The sequence below is a fragment of the Brachyhypopomus gauderio genome, chromosome 11 (assembly GCF_052324685.1).
Source record: "Brachyhypopomus gauderio isolate BG-103 chromosome 11, BGAUD_0.2, whole genome shotgun sequence".
NCBI classification, from domain to species: Eukaryota; Metazoa; Chordata; class Actinopteri; order Gymnotiformes; family Hypopomidae; genus Brachyhypopomus; species Brachyhypopomus gauderio.
In genome coordinates, this window is record NC_135221.1 from 2174626 (window position 1) to 2195640 (window position 21015).

Sequence of the window (21015 nt, forward strand, 5' to 3'; positions counted from 1 at the left end):
AGACAACTTATAACAACAAAAAACTAAAATCAAATGAACAAACTTAAGCTTAGCATAAAATACAGATACTGAACTTCGTGTACATGGAGCACCGTAGCAAAAAGTGTTCTTCTGTTTTCAGAGTTCTGGTTCTGATAGTACACACTGCTGGCAGAACCTGATGCATGTACACCCCCCTCCCACCAAAACTACCCCCCGCCCCCTGTGACTAGAGGGCCCAAGGTGCGGGGGGGGTGTACAGTTCTTTAGCACTCAGTAGGCTTCTAGCAGCAGTCTTTACCATGGGGAGAACCCCCCTCCTGTACAGTGATGTAAATACTACTGCCGCCCACAAGATTTTGGAGCAGGACAGACTCGGTGTTGTTCTACAGAGCCTGTCTCCAGCAGGCGGGCACGAGGCTCGCCAGCCGGACTCTGGAGTGGGCTGGACTCCGAGTGGAGAGGACCGCCCCCTTCTCCCAGCCACCCGCCCCTTTCCTCCCCCCCACATCACCCCAACACACTTGGAGTGGGACCAAAACACTGAAGAAAACGAGCATAAAACGGCAGGTTGGTCTAATGTGGTTTGTCAGGTCTGAGGAGCGGCCGCAGGTCCTGTCTGGGCGAGGATCCCAGGAGCTCCACGAGGAGCAGCTGCTCCGATAGACACTTCCCAGCGCAGATGGACTCGTCCGTGTCAGCGGAGAGCTGCGGTCTGGACAGGACCGGCCAGCTCAGAATGCACAAGGCATTTTGACTGCTGACTTTGGGAACAGCGCAAAGATCAGTGCGCAGGACTGCTACGTCTCCTTATGCTACCTGTTTCCAGACGTGCGTGTGTGTGTGTGTGTGTGTGTGTGTGTGTGTGAACTGATGGGTCAGAAACATATTCAGAAAAATGGAAAACAAATCAGTTCCAAAGCAGCAGCGCTAAACTCAGTGAGGTTAAATTCAACCAATCAGAACAGGTTATATTCACCCAATCAGAACAGGTTATATTCACCCAATCAGAGTAATCAAATCACATGTACAGATCATCTATGTTACAGTCAGCTTAGAGTGTTTGACTTTGCAGAATCTTTGCATTGAGACAAAGGATGAGAACATATGAGTGTAGTGAAACAATTAAATACACACACACACACACACACACACACACACACACACACACACACACATGCTTTAATAACACTTTTGGCACCCCCTCATTACTGACCATCTCCTCCGAGTTGGTTTTCCAGAGGTTCATTTAAAAGCTGTCATTAATGGAGATGACAGTCGTGGCAATACAGGTGAACAGAATTTCCAATCAGCTGGTGAGATGAAAGATTGTGCCACACACATCCTGTCATAAGCAATATGAGTTCAAACGCTATCATCCCACCTCTAGAGGAACTGGGTACGCGGGCTTCCTGCGGCTTTAAAGGGTGGAGGAGGAGAGACGGAGGAGGAGAGACGGAGGAGGAGAGACGGAGGAGGAGAGACGGAGGAGGAGAGACGCAGGCACTCGAGCTGTTCCTGCTACTCTGTCCTGCACCGCTACACGTGCACCAGTTCATTTAGTCCATGTCAAACTCGCTGTTTGATCCTTTAAAGATCAAACAAGAGGCCTCTGAAACAGCCTGATACCCTCACACTGAGGTCCCACTCTGGCCAACAAGCCATTTCTCCCAGTGACAGGGCCACTGGCCCAATAACACTCACACACCTCTGGTTCTGTGGTAGAGAAAGAGAGAGAGAGAGAGAGAGAGAGAGAGAGAGAGAGAGAGAGAGAGAGAGAGAGAGAGCACCGAGAGGCGGAGGAAGCACAGAGGGAGAGTGATGGAGAGCCACGTGAGAGGTGTTTCACGTGGCGAGGGGTTTGTTTGCACTCCTGTGTGATATGTTTCTTTTAATCATCGCAGCTCCTCACACGTCTGAAGCGTGAGGACACAAACACTCCCAGTTAGACGAGTCTGCTGCCCCCACAGGGAAAACCTGGAGTGTATCTCTGGAGAACAACTGGTGCAGATACTGCTGGGTGATATCAGTCTGTGTGTGTGTGTGTGTGTGTGTGTGTGTGTGTTTAAATCTGCATATTGTCTTTAAAGTAAACCACTTGTCTCCCTTATACATGTTTGTCTAGAATGTGGCCTGATGGTTTTTTTTGGTTCTTATTGGGACTTTTTTGTGTTGTGAATGTAGCCATGCATTAATCAGAGCAAAAAGACTGGATGACACACCACTGATGGCGTGTGTGTGTGTGTGTGTGTGTGTGTGTGTGTGTGTGTCAGTTTACAGGTTTCCTCTTTTAGATTGACTTAGGCTATTGTTTATTTATTCTTTATTGATGAAAGCCCTCACCAAGGGGAGGGGGAGGGCATTGTGTTGACTCTGTCCTGTTTAATTAGTCGCCCTGCAGAGTGACATGCAGGAGTCCAGTGTCACCATCTGTGTTTAATACTCACTCCATTACATCACATTAAAACCTCCTGATGCATATACAAGTCAAACACATATGGGGAAGTAGAGTTTAACTGTGATGTGACTCTGAAGTGGGTGACTAGATTTATACGCTCAACATGGTGCAGCTGGTTTGTTGTTTTATGTAATTGTATAAAATCTAAATTTCCAGTTTTCTATGGATGCCTTTTGGCCATTGTACTAGTTAATTATTATTTATAATTTTTTTTTTTTACACCAAACGTTTTTCATTACCAAAAAAACTGAGACTGAAGTCGTAATATAAGTCTGTGGACAACATGCTCACTGTAAGTCATTTCTAAAAATATGTACTCCCGATTTTTATAAGGTTCTAAAGCGGAACTGTTATGATCATATAAATGTAAATTAACTTTTTTCTATTTTTACCAGAAATACATTTTTTAGTCATTAGAATGAGTAGCTCTGGAACATGACCCCCCCCCCCCCCACACACACACACACACACACACACACACACACACACCCCATGAACAGGGCTCAACTCTGCGGCATTCTGATCTAATGCTTTTGTGCTGAATAATGTATTTGACTACAGGGTAGGCCACGAAAATGAATCAAATGTAATGTGACTTAAGAGCTGATTTTACTGTCACACAGAATCATTTGGGTGGAAAAAGCTTCATGCTTCTTATAAAGGACCCAAAGGAACAGGAGATAAACATTTTATACTGTTGTAATGTCACAATACGTAATGCAGCTCCCCATGCTTGGTAGAAGTAGAGAATAAACAGCATCTTTCTTACCGTGAGAGAGAGAGAGAGAGAGAGAAATAGAGAGAGAGAGAGAGAAACGAGGGGCCAGAAGGACTGGAAGGCAGAGACTAAACACCTTTGGCACAGAACCTGCGGGTCCTGGCTTCTACAACTCATCATTTGTCCACCACCTCCATCACCATCTCCACCTCCGTCACCATCACCACCATCCCCTCCTCCACATCAGTCTCCACCACCTCCATCATCACCTCCACCTCTGTCAGCACCATCATCATCTCTATCTCAGTCTCCACCACCACCACCTTCTCCACCTCCATCACCACCATCACCTCCTGCACCTCCATCACCATCACCACCATCATGATCTCTATCTCCATCACCATCACCACCATCATCATCACCACCATCATCATCATCTCTATCTCCAACACCACCACCATCATCATCACCACCATCATCATCTCTATCTCCAACACCACCACCATCATCATCACCACAACCATCATCTCTATCTCCAACACTACCACCATCGTCTATCACCACCACCATCATCATCACCACAACCATCATCTCTATCTCCAACACCACCACCACAACCAACGTCTCCACCTCCACAAACCAAACGGCTGCCGTTTCAGCAGGACTCCTTCAGGAAGTGCAGGTTTGTAGCCTAAATGTTATATTTATATCAGAATCATGCTTGTGATGCCTTGTTTCCTTGTACAGTTTTATGTACATGCTGATGTGGCTTTTCTACAAAAGAAAAAGAAAAAAAAAATTGCAATGAAGAATCAAAACTTTAAAACCTTTTTAAAGTAACGGGCTGTGTAGTAGGAACGTTGGAGACACGTGGTCTGTCAGCACCAGTGTCTGAACTGTGAGTATTCCCAAGCTTCTAGTTTGTTCCAAGGTTTGGCTGTCTCTCTTTTTGGTCTTCTTTCTCCTGAGGTTTGTGTTCTCTGCGAATCAGTGGCTTTGAAGAGTTTAGCCGAAACTTTAATTTCCCATTATGTTCTTACCAGTATCCGCATGTGTAAAAAAAAAAAAATTGAAACTGTGTTCTTTTATTTTTGCTGAGCAAATCAAAGAAATAACCCTTCCTTGTAGCTTTACAATAAAAGTCCATTCAGTAAGAGAGGAGAGAGTCTTTCATCTTTCATCTTTGATGGTTCAGTTCATCTGTTTGTCATTATTAATCAGAAGATGTGTCAGGAAAAAAAAATTAACTCTAATGTCTAATGCTAACTGAACGTTATGTGGTGAACGCAATTATCCAATAACTGAAACATATTTGTTGCTAGATACAAATTTAGTTGTGAGAACATTATATACAAAACATAAATTATGTAGACGTGAATGAAAGGGCAGTTTTATTTAACAAATTATGTTGGCAGCATTTTTACACTGCAACATGGAACAAATGGTTTATTAAAATCATGGTCACTAATGAAAGAGAATTCCACGATGATTAACCTCTAGGATAATAACCTCTTGGTAGGAGGGTAATTGGAGTCAGGTGTTCCAGTCAGGTGAGGTGGGCGTGGCGCTGACCTGCTCGCCCATATCAAAAAGCCACTCAGGTGTGTTTGTGTGTTTTCTGCACCGCAGCCATGCTGCTTTGTGTAGACCATGATGCAACAGGCCCGAGTAACAGCAGCGAGAGGAAGGACGTCGGCGTCTCTGACTGGAACGAGTTCTGAGTTTCTTTCCAAAGGAATCAGTTGATGGTGAGACAGTTTGAAGAGGTTCAGTTCAGTTCCTCGAGTGGGTTTTCTCTCTTGGCAATGTTCCTCCTTGCTGAATGGCTACTGATGATGTATATGAAACTCCTGGAACTTGTATGTTTAAAATCCTTCATAGTTTTCTTTCAGTAAAAAGCTGTGCAAAGGATTACAGGTGTGCAGTCAGATTCAGAGTCCTTAAATGATTACACCTTGCGCTAGTCTTCCAACACTTCCAACTCCACTCAGTCTCTTAATTTCACTGCGCTGAAACTGCTCCATTCACTCAGTGACAGTAACGCAAAACAGTTTACACTCATGCCCTCGCTGACTCTTTCATTCAAAGTGTGTGTGTGTGTGTGTGTGTGTGTGTGTGTGTGTGTGTGTGTGTGTGTGTGTGTGTGTGTGGTGAGCAGAGCTTCCTCACTAGTACACCCAGAGTCCCAACATCAGTGTGGATGCAACAGACAAACAACACAGCCACATTTAAGACAAGAATGATTTGAATACCGTGTTTTGCATGCTCACTATTCTGGGGTGGTAGTGGGTGGTGGGTTCCTTCAACCTCTGGGAAACCAAACATGAGTAGAGTCTGGACAAGCCTCACTCCCCTCTGGCTGCTCTGACCGGGTCCGGCTGACTGGGGCACAAGACCTCATCACAACCTCATACCACATGCAGTATGGTAAAGGGTGAGTTCCTCCTGTCATTTTCACCTGAAACAGAATCTGAACTTCTGCTGATGCAGTGTGTGCTGGTGCTTCTTAAATGTTCTCTGGTATCTGTGGAAACGGACTGAATGAATATAAAACGTACAACCGAAACCGTGTTCCATATCTGTAAACATATGAACCGTGACATTTAAATATATTCTTTGAGCAATCTGCCAAATCACAAAATTTACTGCAAGACGCCCTAACACACACACACACACACACACAGTTTGCGCTTGTTCCAGCATGTTCCATTGATGTGTGTGTGGGTGTGTGGGTGTAGACCGTCACTGTGGTCAGAAGGGTGAGTGTGTGACACTGGTGGTATGAAGACGTGCCCTATTAAGCCACAGAGGAACAATGCTGACAAGAAGATTAAAGAAAAAGGCCATTTTGGATAATTACTTGTCTCAGTGTGCCTTGAGCCTGATGACATGGGTCTTATGATAATATGTATTCAAGGCAGCAATAGAATATAAAAGTAAAGTAAATTTTAAAATTGAACACAAATGTTGTACTTTGTAGAGTACTGGAGCAGGCCATAGTCTCCAGTGTCAGCATCATCAGACTTGTAGCCCTGACGACACACAGCAGCTGCCTTCATCATCGTAAACACCGGCTGCGCCAATCAGGTGACAGGAGCTCCTGATGGGGGCGTGTCTAGTGCCGCCTGGCGTTCCTGGAGAGAGACACTTCCTCAAACTTTGGTCTGGCCACAACCAGGGAGGCTGAGCATGCAACCCAAGGTACAGAACACCAGCTGCATCCGCTCAGTGTTAGAACAATTAGAAATAAACAACAAAACAGCTTAATAAAAACTTCAATGTGCTTTTCTACAGCGGCGTTGCAGTGAGACTCATTTCTATATTGATAAATGAGCCGCAAAAGAACAATTAGCCAAACTAAATGCAGCAATGCAAAGACAGCACCGCACCGCACTGCACCCGCACTGGTGTGTGTGTGTGTGCACCCGCACTGTACCCACACCGCACCCGCACTGTACCACACACCACTGCACTGCAAAGACTGTACCCACACCGCACCCGCACCACACTGCACCACACAGCACTGCACCGCACCACACAGCACCACACAGCACCGCACTGCACTGCACTGCGCCACACTGCACTGCACCACACTGTACCACACTGCACTGCGCTGCATAGAACTGCAAAGACTGTGTGGATGCCGCATAATTATTGCCCAACAGGAGTGATTCGAAAAAAATATAAAGATTTATTCTCAAGATGATCCGGAGTGCAACAAAAACTATAAAAATGGCTGACAGCAAAAATACAATGAACCAAAGAAATGCGTTTCCTAATATTTATTTATTTATTTACTGTAGAACGTTAGCTGAAGACAAAGGAAAGCAATATTACAACAAAAACCTAAAAAAAAAACACTTAAAGCACCTGAACAGGAGCATGAACTTCTCAAGAGGAACCAAACATATTTCTCTTTAATCCCCTGTTCCCTATACATCCACCAGACCCTCATTCATCTGCTCCATACTCAGAATCAATTCTGTGGTCCAGTGGACTTAATGTTCAAACCTTTTCACACAATGATCAAGGGTATTAAAAAAAGACATACTTCCTTTGGACTGACTTCATCATATTGTTCAAGAACTAAATTGCATTTGCTAGGCAAGCAGTGTAACTAGAATGTAGCGTTAATTTCAGCTGGAGGTTTTAATTAGAAATGACACAGTGGAGGAAGCGTGTCAGTGCTGGCTATGCAGAAACGCAGCAGAGACTCGGTGATGTATCGGTGATGAAGGCCAGCTTCATCTCATCACAGCTACCAGAGCTACTACATGTTCCTCTCCTGCGCCTTAATTACTCTGACATGCAGGTTGACCTTTGGGTTGTTGACGCATCAGAAATATGTTCGTAATGCTTCATGTTAATCATTCAAAGCTTTGCAACCACTGCATTAGGGTAAAGCCATCTACACACACACACACACACACACACATTCTATCTCCCCCTCTCTCGCTGATCAAAAATACACACAACTGAGGGCACTATATGTAAACATGGAGATTAGTCTACTGGTGCACTCTGTGTAATGAGGAACAGTGTTCTGTACCCATCCTGGAATGTTCCACCTCTTCCTGTCCTCCACCTCTTCCTGTCCTCCACCTCTTCCAGTCCTCCACCTCTTCCTGTCCTCCACCTCTTCCAGTCCTCCACCTCTTCCTGTCCTCCACCTCTTCCTGGACATGAGAAAAAGAGCTTTACTGGAGGCAGCTGGGGAACACATGTAGGTTTTTAATGCAAACATCTGCATTGAAGATCTGACTGCAAGCATGATGACAATGATGATGATGACCTCTTCATCCTCACAACCTCTAGATGGAATGAACAGATGTATGGTGAATTGAGATGAGAGGTGAAAGGCTGGTGAATATTCTCCACCCCTGAGCCGCTCTGTCAGCAGCATTAGTTGGAGTTGAAATTGGGGTTGGAGTTTAGGTTTGGGTTAGAGTTGGGGTTGTGGTTGCAGTTTGGGTTTGGCTTTGGAGTTGGAGTTGGGGTTTGCATTGGGGTTGGGGTTGTGGATGGGGTTGGGGTTTGGGATTGGGTTTGGGTCTGGGTTCGGGTTTGCGGTTGCAGTTGTGGTTGCGGTTGTGGTTGCAGTTGTGGTTGTGGTTGGAGTTGTGGTTGGAGTTTGGGCTGGAGTTGGAGTTGTGGTTGGAGTTGGACTTGGGGTTGTGGTTGGGGTTTGATATTGGGGTGGAGTTGGTGTTGGGATTGGGTTTGGGTCTGGGTTGTGGTTGGGGTTGAGGTTGGGTTTGGGGTTGGGTTGGCATTGGAGTTAAAGTTGGAGTTGGGGTTACCAGTCCCATGTGTAACCAGCAGAGCATCACATGGGTAGCACAGGTCTCCCCCAGCAGGACGTGCACACCAATCACACCCAGCAGTCACACCTCTGTCCTCCATGGGCGTCATATACACCTCCACCTGGCCTCTCAGATCCATATACACCTCCACCTGGCCTATCAGATCCATATACACCTCCACCTGGCCTATCAGATCCATATACACCTCCACCTGGCCTCTCAGATCTAAATACACCTCCACCTGGCCTCTCTGATCCATGTACACCTCCACCTGGCCTCTCTGATCCATGTACACCTCCACCTGGCCTCTCTGATCCATATACACCTCCACCTGGCCTATCAGATCCATATACACCTCCACCTGGCCTCTCAGATCTATATACACCTCCACCTGGCCTCTCTGATCCATGTACACCTCCACCTGGCCTCTCTGATCCATGTACACCTCCACCTGGCCTCTCTGATCCATGTACACCTCCACCTGGCCTCTCTGATCCATGTACACCTCCACCTGGCCTCTCTGATCCATATACACCTCCACCTGGCCTCTCTGATCCATATACACCTCCACCTGGCCTATCAGATCCATATACACCTCCACCTGGCCTCTCAGATCTATATACACCTCCACCTGGCCTCTCTGATCCATGTACACCTCCACCTGGCCTCTCAGATCCATATACACCTCCACCTGGCCTCTCAGATCCATATACACCTCCACCTGGCCTCTCAGATCCATATACACCTCCACCTGGCCTCTCAGATCTATATACACCTCCACCTGGCCTCTCTGATTCATGTACACCTCCACCTGGCCTCTCAGATCCATGTACACCTCCACCTGGCCTCTCTGATCCATGTACACCTCCACCTGGCCTCTCTGATCCATGTGAACGCCCATTTCTGCATGTCTAATCACAACCTGCTAGAGATTCAGACACAGCAAGATGAGAGGGGACGCTGGTGTGTGTGTGTGTGTGTGTGTGTGTGTGTGTGTGTGTGTGTGTGTGTGTGTGTGTGTGTGTGTGTGTGTGTGTGTGTGGTGCCGTGGAGTGGAGTCAGAGGGACTGAGTAGGTGACAGGTGGTGCAAAGACCGATCAAATAATAGATAAAAAATCCCAATGTGGTGGGGGGGGGGGGGTAATAAAGAGATCAGATGGTATAGATCAGATGGTATAGATCAGATGGTATAGATTGTATAGACTATAGGGAACCATGTAGTGTAGAGAAGAACATTCAGAAACTCAATTCACTTCTGCTGTCTGTGGTCTCCCCCTGTTTGACACACACACACACACACATACACAAGCAACGTTTACATACGGATTCTGGAAAAGTCTCTGCTGAAAGTCTTTACGTTTGTTCTTCTTTGCCTCTTCAAACCACAAGATCGTTAAATACAAAAGAGTTAAGAGGCTGAAAAGCAGCCGCCCAGGTTTAAATTGAGGGTTCGTTGAGTTACTGACCTATACGTGCAATCGAGCCTGAGAGAGATTCATGCAGGAACAGAAGGTTTTTATCATGAATGCATTTCTGAGGCCATTAGCTACGGCTATTATCACCATTATGAGCATTAAGGTTCAGAAAGAAGGGATGATGTGAAGCGTCATCTTCCGTCTCTGAGCTGCTCAGAGCGCCGGGATTCAAACACTGGTTCATAAACACCACATTCCTCACTTCATATTGGAGTACAGGATGAACCTGACCCAGCTCAGACATCCTGTATATCATCTCTCTCTCTCTCTCTCTCTCCATCCCTCCATCCATTTCTTTGTTGGAAGGGAATGCACAGAGTTGAACGTTCATGAGGTCTAAACTAGATTTTGTAGTAAATACTAAAGAGGTGGCACCATACACTCATATCTGAGAAGGTCACACTGTTTCACATCACTTATATCTGTGGTGGTCAAACTATGCATTCATATCTAACGGGGTTACATACTTGCATACATACGTACCTGAGGAACACCACACACTACACACACAGAGGGCTTTCACCATACACTCATCTCGGAGATGATTACACCTTTTGGGAAGGTGACATTCTCCTCCACTGCTAATGTTCTTGTTAATCCATCACCTTCCCACCGCCGTTGGCCTCCTCGAGCCACCGTGGCTTCGTCTTTCTTCTCCACTCATCCTTCGTCTTTCTTCTCCACTCATCCTTCGTCTTTCTTCTCCACTCATCCTTCGTCTTTCTTCTCCACTCATCCTTTGTTCCTGTCCTCCCGTCACACTCATCACGTTTTATGTACTGTAAACAATTTGTCTATTGTATTGATTTATTGATGGCATTCCCGCAGTAATTAAAACTGATCACAGAAAATGCCCAACTGCCTGTGGTGGCCTTTACGTGGCAGGAACTTGTTTGTTTACATATTCGATTTTGGATTTATTCGTATGGGAGGTGATGATCGTTTTTCATGCCACTAAGACCGTTGAATCACTCCTGGCCTGCTGTCTTGCCCTGTCAAAGTAATTTATGCTAGAAATTCTGCTCCTAAGTCAACCGAACGTGGACCAGTCTGGACAGCGGTCCATCTGTTACTTTGCTCAGCTGTTGAAGCAGAGACAGAAGCTCTGTAATCTGGGGGAGATTAACGTAGAAGATGGGAACCATTGTTAATTGCGTCCCATTGTACTAGCGACACGCTAGCTCACTATCTTATAAATATAACCTGCTGACAGTTCATTAAAATGTCTGAATAAGTCTCGGCTTTGGAGCTGTGTGGCGGTCTGACAGTAATGATATGCAGATTGCTATGCATTTTTGGCAACAGCTAAAATCTAAAAATGCTGAGGGGTTTATTATAGGCGGCGTAGAGGACACAAGAGGAAGGTCTCGTCAGAAGAGCTAATCATGCACTGAACACGACTACAGAGGAATTTAGGAACGCTGATCTAATTTGGTCCAGTCTGTCACTGGGATGGGTAAACTGCCCAGACCTCTCTGTGGCAGGTAGACCGTGGGGTGATGGTAAAGGAGAATGTTTTAGCCTGGTATTTTACACTGAATAATTACAAATACCCTTTGCAGGGCAAAGGCAATTAAATGCAATTAAAAGCATAAAAGTAATAATTTTCTGCCTTGTCATCGGGGATACATATAAATAAACACTTGAAGGCTCTTGTAGAGTTGCAGTGTAAATTTGCTATAAAAGTTTAGTTTCTGCATCCTCTGACTTTTGAAATTGAAAGTGAATTCTCTGACATACATGTGTGTGTGTGTGTGTGTGTGTGTGTGTGTGTGTGTGTGTGTGTGTGAGCGTACGTGTGCAGACATGTCTGAATCACCTCCTCATCTGCGCCTCACCATCCACTTTCATTAGTGTTTCAATCCGTCTGTAATACGGCCGACTCCAAACTCAGACGTACGTTAATAAAACGTGACTGATTGATTGAGGTTCAGCGTGGAACTTGGCTAATTGGGGCAGGGCTGAGAAGTGTGTAATTAGGATAGCAGAGCTTCAGATGGCAGTGATATGTCCCCCTGACGTGTGTCCCCCTGACGTGTGTCCAAGAACCGCCTTATCTCCCTACTCCACCCACTGGCCGACAGACTGACTGATGTTTTTATTTACTCTGACTGTAATGGTGCATTGCTGAACGCTAGCCGTGTCTGCTTCTCTTAATTACTGTGGAAACCATAATGTGAACCGACACCCTAGCCAGACCAAGAGCACCGAGAAAAGAAAACTCAGATTCATCATTAAAGGCGAAAGGATTTTACGCTTGGTAAATAATGCCATTCAAACGGTACAACATGTCCGCTTCAGTTCACATTACACTCATATGGGCTCACGTCATGGTGCCCACGGCTCTCTCTTGCAGACCTTGGGTAGTTTAGGTACTGAAACGTTGGCGCTTAAACAAATTCACGTCAGTGTCCAGCACCCAGTGACGCCGGTCCACGCCGAATGGGACGGCAATTAGGATTCGAGAAGTTTTTTGTTTGTTTTTTTGTATGGGTGAGTAATTTGCTATCTGCAGATTCTATTAATATAGATAGACAAGTGGAGAGGAGGAGGAAGGAGGGTGGGGAGGAGTGGAATGAAAGGGAGTGGAGCAGACAAGGGGAGAAAAGAAGAGAAGAAGGAGGGGGCGGGGCTTGGCGGGTAGGGGAAAGGAGGCGGAGTCTTCTTGCTCTGTTTTCTCTCCCCCCCCCCGAGCACGGCTGCACCTGTTTGGAGCCTGTGAGTAATCAGACACAGACAGAGATCTGATGGCCACCGTGAGGCAGCATATTGTAGAGAGCTGTGTGTGTGCGTGTGCGTGTGTGTGCATGTGTGTGTGCGCTCAGCTCTGCTGCTGTCTATGCTCTTGGGACAGAACCTCCTACTATTAGCAAAATGAGTGTCAGATTAACGCCAGTGTCGGTCACACAATGGAAAATCAATCAGCTTCCTCTGGAGCCCAAGCCCTACAAATGGACACACACACACACACACTAACCACCCAACACAGTCCACACAGACCTGCCCAACCCAACACCCTCCAATAAGAACTGTGGACCCACAACACTCCACACAGTACCTCCTGACCCAACATGCTCCATTCAGAGCTGCCTGACCCAACATACTCCACCCAACACCTTCTGATCCAATATACTATACCTAGCACCGCCAGAACCAACCAATCACGGGGACTATAAAGCTAAATTCTGTGTGTGTGTATGTGTGTGTGTGTGTGTGTGTGTGTGTGTGTGTGTGTGTGTGTGTGGCTAGAGGACTGATGGGTTTCAGGAACAGGACACTCGCTTCCTATGATTTTGATTTCTTTTTCGATCACACGTTCGTCTTGCATCTCTACACCACTCAAAATCTGCTACAGAAACGACGTATGAAACCTGTCATTTAAATATTCCTGTCAGTTCCCCTCGTGAGGCTGGAGCCCGTGGCCGTCTGAGTTCTGTGGTGGTCCTGGTGCTGAGATCCACACAGAGTGGGAGGTGGCTCACGTCTTGCTGATCAGCTACAGTTCAGTGTTTCCTGTCAGGAATCTTGAGAACTTGAGCTGTTCTGAGATGAGCACCATATTGTATCACTGCGAGCAGAATACCGAGCTGGGGTCAAACCGGGTCGTGGCTGGGGTTAGGGGTCAGGCTCCGAACCGGCTGTAATCCAGTCAACTCAACTGGGCCCATTTTCTCCTCTTAAACAGGAAATATAAATCTATTTACACACAACGTCAGGCAGCAGGAGAGGGATTGTGTTCTGTAAAGCTGGTGCAGGAACTACACTGCACACCCACCCTTGGGTGGGGGGGGGGGGGGGGGCTGCCATTACGCTGCCAAATGCATGCTGGGAATACACGCAAATCTAATCTTCACTTCAAGATGCACAGGAGACAATGATGTAAACAGGCCTGTATGGTTCGGCTGCTGAACACAGGAGTGTGCAGGGTGATTTTACTGAGAATCTCACCTCAGTGTTCGGCTTTAGACACAACAGTCCCGTGTACTCGTGACACACATGTTTAAAACGACCACACGAACATGATTGTGCCCACACACAGACACACGACCGAAGTCCTCAGCAGGCTCTACACACACACACACACACACACACACACACACACATTCACCATCCCTAGCCTGACTCTGGGATGTCAGATGGATGACTGAACAGTCCTGGAGCCTTGAACTGTTGTCCAGCCTTTATTGACCTTTATTGACCTCTTTCATGAGAGGTCATGATGACCTGGTTTTCACCAATGTGCAGGTGTTACCTGAGTGCTACTCTTTATAAAGTAAACACTCCCACTAATGTTACAAATGTACCTATACAGCATAAGCTCATGCGCATTTATACAGCAAATATTCTGATTAATATTCTTAATATTGTTTATCGTATTCTACATAAACTGATGCATTTATTTATACAAACATTTTTGGGCAAAAAGGCAGACAAAAAAAAAACTCTAATTCTAAATGACATGTAGTGGTCCTAACAACAGATCGTGGAAAATGATCAAGGGCAGAAGAAACACCCTCCTGAGACCTGGGTCTCCTCATGACTCTCCTCATCAGTAATCAGTCATCACTGTGCAGTACTGGGGCACCTGGTCTCATCAGTCATCACTGTGCAGTACTGCAGCGCACCTATAGGGGGCCAGACACTTACGCAATCTGTGTAACACAAAGGTAAAATCATAAAAGACGATTTAAATGTTGTGATATTACATTCAAATGCCTGTCTGGGTGTTCAAAAGGTTAAGAACATTTCAAGCTTTTATATATTACGCAATGTTGGGTTTGACCTCTTCTGTTTTTGCACGAATAACCTGCAATCAGACATCAGACAGTGTTCTTCAGTCGTAATGCCTGAGCACCCAGGACTGGATGTTCACAGGTCCCTCAACTGTCTGTTGCAGTGTCTGTACGTTTAGTCCCAGCTGTGGAGAATAGTCTGAAGAATCTATAGTTCGACTTGTTATTTTCCTTTGCTAATAATTTCAGGAAAAAAAAGTGAACTATTTCTATTTGCAGCAAACATTAAAGTGACTATTTGCTGTTTTAGGAAAAAAAAAAGGTGTGTTTGTGTGTGTGTGTGTGTGTGTGTGTGTGTGTGTGTGTGTGTGTGTGTGTGTGTGTGTGTGTGGGTGGTTGTAGTCGGGGTGAAATGAGACATCAGCTTTCGTGTTTAGCTTGAAGGTGAGTAGAATAGTCTAGAATAGATCAGGATGACACTTAATCATGAAATAACCTGCGTGACTCTCGGTGACTCAGTCCTCTAAGCTCCTCCCATTACTCCATTTTCAGATCTTAAGCTGCTTAACTGCCTTTATGAAGCAATATCACAAATATTTCAGTCCTGTGTGAATGTCCAGGGAGTCTTTAGAGTTCTCTCCATTATTGGGTCCTTTCAGGTCTGTGGTCTAGTGAACACGTTTCAGAAAGGCAAGACTTCCTGTGAGTCTCATAACGGCACCGTTTCACACAGCTATTCGTGCCACTGCTGTGTGCTGCATGAGTAAGTCACCGTAATCATCCCTTTCAAGAGACCCTCTCTCAAATCTCCAAAGTCGAACTTCTCCCCAATGACCTCCAGGCACACATCTTGGTGAAAACATGAACTATGTTAAAATAAAGAGAGAAGGCAGAAACGTGACTTCACGTGTGCCGACGCCTCCTCGCTGAGCTGGGGAGGAGCAGCTACATCACGTGTGTGGTTGTCCAGTGGACCACAGAAGACTCAAGGCCGTCCTCTGTGAAGACCTCCCTGCAGACCACCGTGCAGACATCTGCGCATCTCGGAGGTGCACACCTTTTCATTTTTGTCCTACTGCAACTGCTGAATATTTCATGGTGGTTCCTAAATCATGTGCCCTGTGATTAAGACTTGACTAATGAGGTCAGAGGTCAGGGGGTTAAACAGAGACGAGAGCGGTTTTGTTCTAATGTAGCGGCACAGTGTGGGATCGAAAAAAGCATGAAGCTCCTCCTGTAGCAGCCGCCGCCATCTGCCTACGCCCGTGTGTGTGTGTGTGTGTGTGTGTGTTTCTCCTTCTCTCTAGCATTTCTGGAGCCTTTTCAGCCCCCTGTGGAGAGATGGCACAGACGACTCTTGGACAACGCCGTCCTGGACTGGCTGGACATCACCACCCACGCCGAGGACATTTGTGGTTCTAACAGGTGCATGATGCTCCATGAGATGCGTGTGACCTCTGACCTCTGACCTCAGGGTGAGTCTAAAACTGGACTGCTGAAGTCACAGAGACGTATTCAGTTTGTCGGTCTTCTGTGAAGCTTGACAAGGCAGCTGATAAACACACATGGTTAAACTGTTCTCTATCCAGATAGACAGAGAGAGAGAGGGAGAGAGTGAGGGAGAGATATTTCAGACTTCACTGTGTAGACAGTGTGGATTATGCTGGCTTATCGGATTTGGCCATTTTGCTAAAGTATTTTGCCAGTAAGTTGAAGAAGGAAAAACACCCGCACACCACACACACACACACACACACACACACACACACACACACCTATTCTGGGTTCAGAGCTGGAGCAAAGCCTGACTAAATGAATGAGGTTGACCCTCATCTGAATTTCAAGCAGGATTAGACACACACACATATACACACACGCACACTTAGCCTTTCTCACACTACCACTCACACACATGCACGCACTCTCAACGTGTCTTTTTTTTTTTTAGAGCTGTTTTAACCTAATGCGTGCACACACACACACACACACACACACACACACACACACACACACCATAGACCAAGCTGTGTGAATGGGGTCAGATTAGCAGAGAGGTTCAGCAAAGCTCTCGGAGGAGATTTTTTCCCCGGCTCTCTTTACGCTGTGCTGTGTATGTGACGTTTGTAATAAGGTCTCATCCTGGTATTTTGTTATTGGAAAGAAACAATGGCTGATTCTGGTCGGCCCGCACGTCAACGCCCTGCTTCTCCTCGGACAGGATGTTCAGCGGCAGGGCCGTCTCTCTCCAGCCGAGTTCCTCCGACCACAGGGGCTCTGAAGTGTCAGAGCAGTCTGAGCGGCGTGAATCACGTGACCGCTTAGTCACATAGCAGCCGTCGCCGTGGCTACGCCAGACCCGCCACAGACGCCAAAGTGAAGAGTTTAGATTTATGGCGGCGTGTCTGAGCTGCGTAAGAGACAGCTTTGTGTTCGCCCACCGCAGGAATGCTGTGGGACTCCATCCTCCTTCCACGGGTCTCCGAGCCCAACACGCCCCTCACTGCTAGCACAGCTTTTATCATTCGGAGAGTCCGTAAACACTTATGGTTACACTCCCCAAAACAGGATCATTATCAAAGCAATTATGCCAAGCAGCTATGGAGTGGAATCAGTGTTACGCATACGCACACAAACACGCCAAATCTTTCCCCCCCCCCCGCACATAAACAAACTGCAAACATTAAGTGTGTTCATCAAAATCTGAAAAAAAATTGCTCTCAGCAGCTTCTAACAAAGCTGAACTCTCATCACTTACAGACACAATTCCCCATGCCTTCTTCTTCTGTGTCTCCCCCCCCCCCCTCTCTCTCTCTCTCTCTCTCTCTCTCTCTCTCTCTCTGCCTCTCTCTGTAATTTTCTCCTACAGGAGTGGGGGAGTGTATAGGTGAGTGTTGGACGAGGAGAGGTTACAACAGGATGCCGAATGGATTCACAGTGGAGTCCTGAAAATGTTTACATTAGACTGACTAATGTGTGTACGACCGTGTTAAGTGTTTACAGTAGAGTGATGAATGTGTGAACAGTGTAATGCTGACTGTGTGAAGTTTACAGTAGAGTGCTGAATGTGTTTACAGTAGAGTGCTGAATGTGTTTACAGTAGAGTGCCAAATGCGTGAGTATATAGTGATGATGGTAAAATATGGTGAAGAGTGTGTGACGTTTACAGTAGAGTGATGAATGTTCTTACAGTAGAGTGAATTTGAAGGAATTGAAGCTTAGCTCTTCTTGATGGAGAAAACTTCCCAAATACCTGGGACAAATCAGCCAATGTAATTACTGCAAAAACTGCCTTGGTAAAATAAGGTTTTGGAGGGTGTGTGTGCGTGTGTGTGCGTGTGTGTGCGTGCGTGTGCGTGCGTGTGCGTGCGTGTGCGTGCGTGCGTGTGCGTGTGTGTGTGTTCTGATATCTTTGGAAGTCTTTGCAGAGTATTGAATGCTTTCAGGACCACTGATGTATTTCTGTATATACTGCATGAATACTGTATGTTTCATGCATATGAATGTGTTGACACTTTTGCTGTGTGTGTGCGTGTGTGTGCATGTGCGTTTGTACATGTGTGTGTGCATGTGTGTGTGCATGTGTGTGCATGTGCATTTGTGTGCATGTGCATTTGTGTGTATGTGTGCGTGTGTGTGTGTGTGTGTGTGTGTGTGTGTGTGTGTGTGTTGATGTGTTCACTCTTCTGTAACCTTTTGGCCTGCAGGCAATGCCTACAGCATCAACTCCCAGAAGCATCACTTTCTTACACTCTCTCTCTCTCTCTCTCTCTCTCTCTCTCACCCCACCACTCACTTGTAGCTGGTATCAGAGCTTCATCCAGATGCCTGCTGCGTTGCATCTCTGCCCTCATCCTTGTGGATCTCCTCGTGCCGAGGACACCATACACCAGCCCAAGGATACTAAACACTCTCTTGCTCCTACAACCATCCACACAACTTCTGGACCCTGCCCACCCTGTTCCTACACCCCCCCCTCCCCCCCCGGTCTCAGTCCGGCCCCCTGGGCCCACACCACCCTACTCCTCACGCAGGAACATGAAGACCTTCCCCTCATAAACCAGCTCCATCCCACATCCAGTCATTTACACATATTAGTTCCTCAGTGGCTGTGGGGCTGCAGCACAAAACATCACTGATCTGAGATCTGTGGATATGTAGATGTCTGCTTTAGATCGGGGTGGAGTGGTGCGTTTGGCTGTTTCAGTGTGTGTGTGATTGTGTGTGAGTGTGTGATTGTGTGTGTGAGTGTGTGAGTGTGTGAGTGTGTGAGTGTGTGTGCGTTTGGTGTTTCTGTGTGGAAGGGTCTGAATCATTCATGCAGTATTGTGTACCTTGTGCATGAGCAGAGAGGAGACAGAATGGTGAAAGTCCCTCTGAGACAAGAGGGACCTCAAGCTAAAGAAACTCACCCAAGTATCTCCACCTGCTGAACGTCCTCTACAGCCACACCCGCTTCGTCAGAGACCCGCCCACGCTAATGCAGCCCCGCCCACTTTAAAATGGCCCCGCCCCAAGGACATATTGGAGAGTGTTGTTGAACGCCGTTGGTGGTAGCTGTCTCCTAGTGACACAACTCTGAATGAGCTTCACATGCAGCTCTGGCCACAAGAGAGGAACTCTCCAACACGTGCTTACAAGGTTAATTAAAAACACAGCACCATACCAATGCCAGCTCTGATAAAAGGTGAAAGTTAAGAAAAGGAGAGTGAAATTATAATGAAAATAGTCTACCACACACACACACACACACACACACACACACACACACACACACACATTTTATTCCCTTAATCACTGATTACTCTTCTCCTGTTAATTGAAGATAATTATAGGATTTTAATTTTCAAATGTAGGTTAAGGGAGAAAGTGAAAGAAACCATTACAAATGTCTAGGGGTTTCGGGGCTCTTGAGTGACGTAAATGTAGACCTTGGTAACCATCTGAAAATGGCAGCTTCTTATTCTTCTATGAGTTAGTAAGCAGAAATCATTATGTCTGAAGATTTATCAATAACTGTGAAAAGGTCCTGTTGACTGGGGGGACCTGAGGGAAAGTGATACGTTTAGGGATTTTCAGGTTGGCAAAGTAAAAATTCCTGTTCACCTGGGCTTCTTCCTGTTTACCAGGGCTTCTTCCTGTTTACCAGGGCTTCTTCCTGTTTACCAGGGCTGCTTCCTGTTTACCAGGGCTGCTTCCTGTTCACCTGGGCTTCTTCCTGTTCACCTGGGCTTCTTCCTGTTTACCAGGGCTGCTTCCTGTTTACCAGGGCTGCTTCCTGTTCACCTGGGCTTCTTCCTGTTCACCTGGGCTTCTTCCTGTTTACCAGGGCTGCTTCCTGTTCAACTGGCCTCCTCTCCGCACCACAACACCCAGCCTCCATCAGATGAATCATGAACCATGAACACTTCCTCCCTCTATACAGGACAGGAAGGTGGGGCGAGAGGGGCGGGGCCGAGCCTCAGCCCCGCCAGTGATATGTTGCGATAGAGATTGTCCTCCAATCAGAATCCGAGAGGCCACTTTAATGTTCCGTTACTTTCACAAGAGCCTGCTGAGAGGTAAACTGAGCGACATTAGACACTACGTAGGTTAAGAATATACATATTTGTGTACTGAATCTGTGTGATACGTCAAGCTTTCCCGTTAGTCCGCAAACCCCTCTGTGCAGACAGGAGAGATGTAGCTTTAGTGCTCTGTCTAATAATCTCTTTACCCTTTTCATATTTACCTGAGTCATGGAAAAAGTCCTGTGACTATGATAATACTGCTGGAAGGCAAGACTGATAAGAATCTGCTTCATTTACATATGAAGACCATAACCTACATATAAAGTCAGCAGGACATTATGAATCTGCAAGCCCCCATCCGATCACTCTCACCTCTGCACTCTCTCATCCTACACGGCGGTCACCTGGACCGACCGACCATATGTGCTGTGCAGGTTGCCGTGAAGGAATCAGAGATGTCACCTTCATCTTGTTTACACTCCAACTCTGGTCCCTCTGAGTGTCCGTCCGTCTGAACTGGCCTTCGAGAAGGTGCACGTCAAAGGTGAACAGTCATATGTAAAGGAAGGAGAATAAATATTTGAGTCATACAAATAAGATGATTTTCGAGGCGATTCCCTTTGCAGTGAGGACACGGCAGTGGCGATGATGACTCCCGAGCCTGAGAGAGCCGTGTGAACAGGTTCTTCTGTACAGCCACTTCAAGGAAAATGTTTCCCACTACTAAGAACATTTGTAAGGTAATTTGAGGCTGCATTAAATATTAACACTTTTAATACAAATTGAGTGTCTCTGTGGCAGCTGCGATCTATCATGGAAGATCAAGACTGCCATGTTCCTT

At 46.4% G+C, this 21015-nt stretch overlaps 1 protein-coding gene and 1 long non-coding RNA gene across 2 annotated transcripts in view; both read left to right on the forward strand.

The window, feature by feature from the left end:
* LOC143526561 (uncharacterized) overlaps positions 1-4291 on the forward strand; it is a 53367-nt gene extending 49076 nt beyond the window's left edge. The window contains exon 2 of the mRNA XM_077021033.1: positions 1-4291. This exon is cut by the window's left edge and continues 838 nt beyond it. The gene's annotated coding sequence lies outside the window, so the exon portion shown is untranslated.
* Positions 4292-4779: 488 nt separating this feature from the next.
* On the forward strand, positions 4780-6401 carry LOC143526489 (uncharacterized). The gene is made up of 3 exons (XR_013133862.1): positions 4780-4903; positions 5314-5589; positions 6136-6401. It is a non-coding gene; the product is annotated as an uncharacterized LOC143526489 (long non-coding RNA).
* Positions 6402-21015: the final 14614 nt, after the last annotated feature.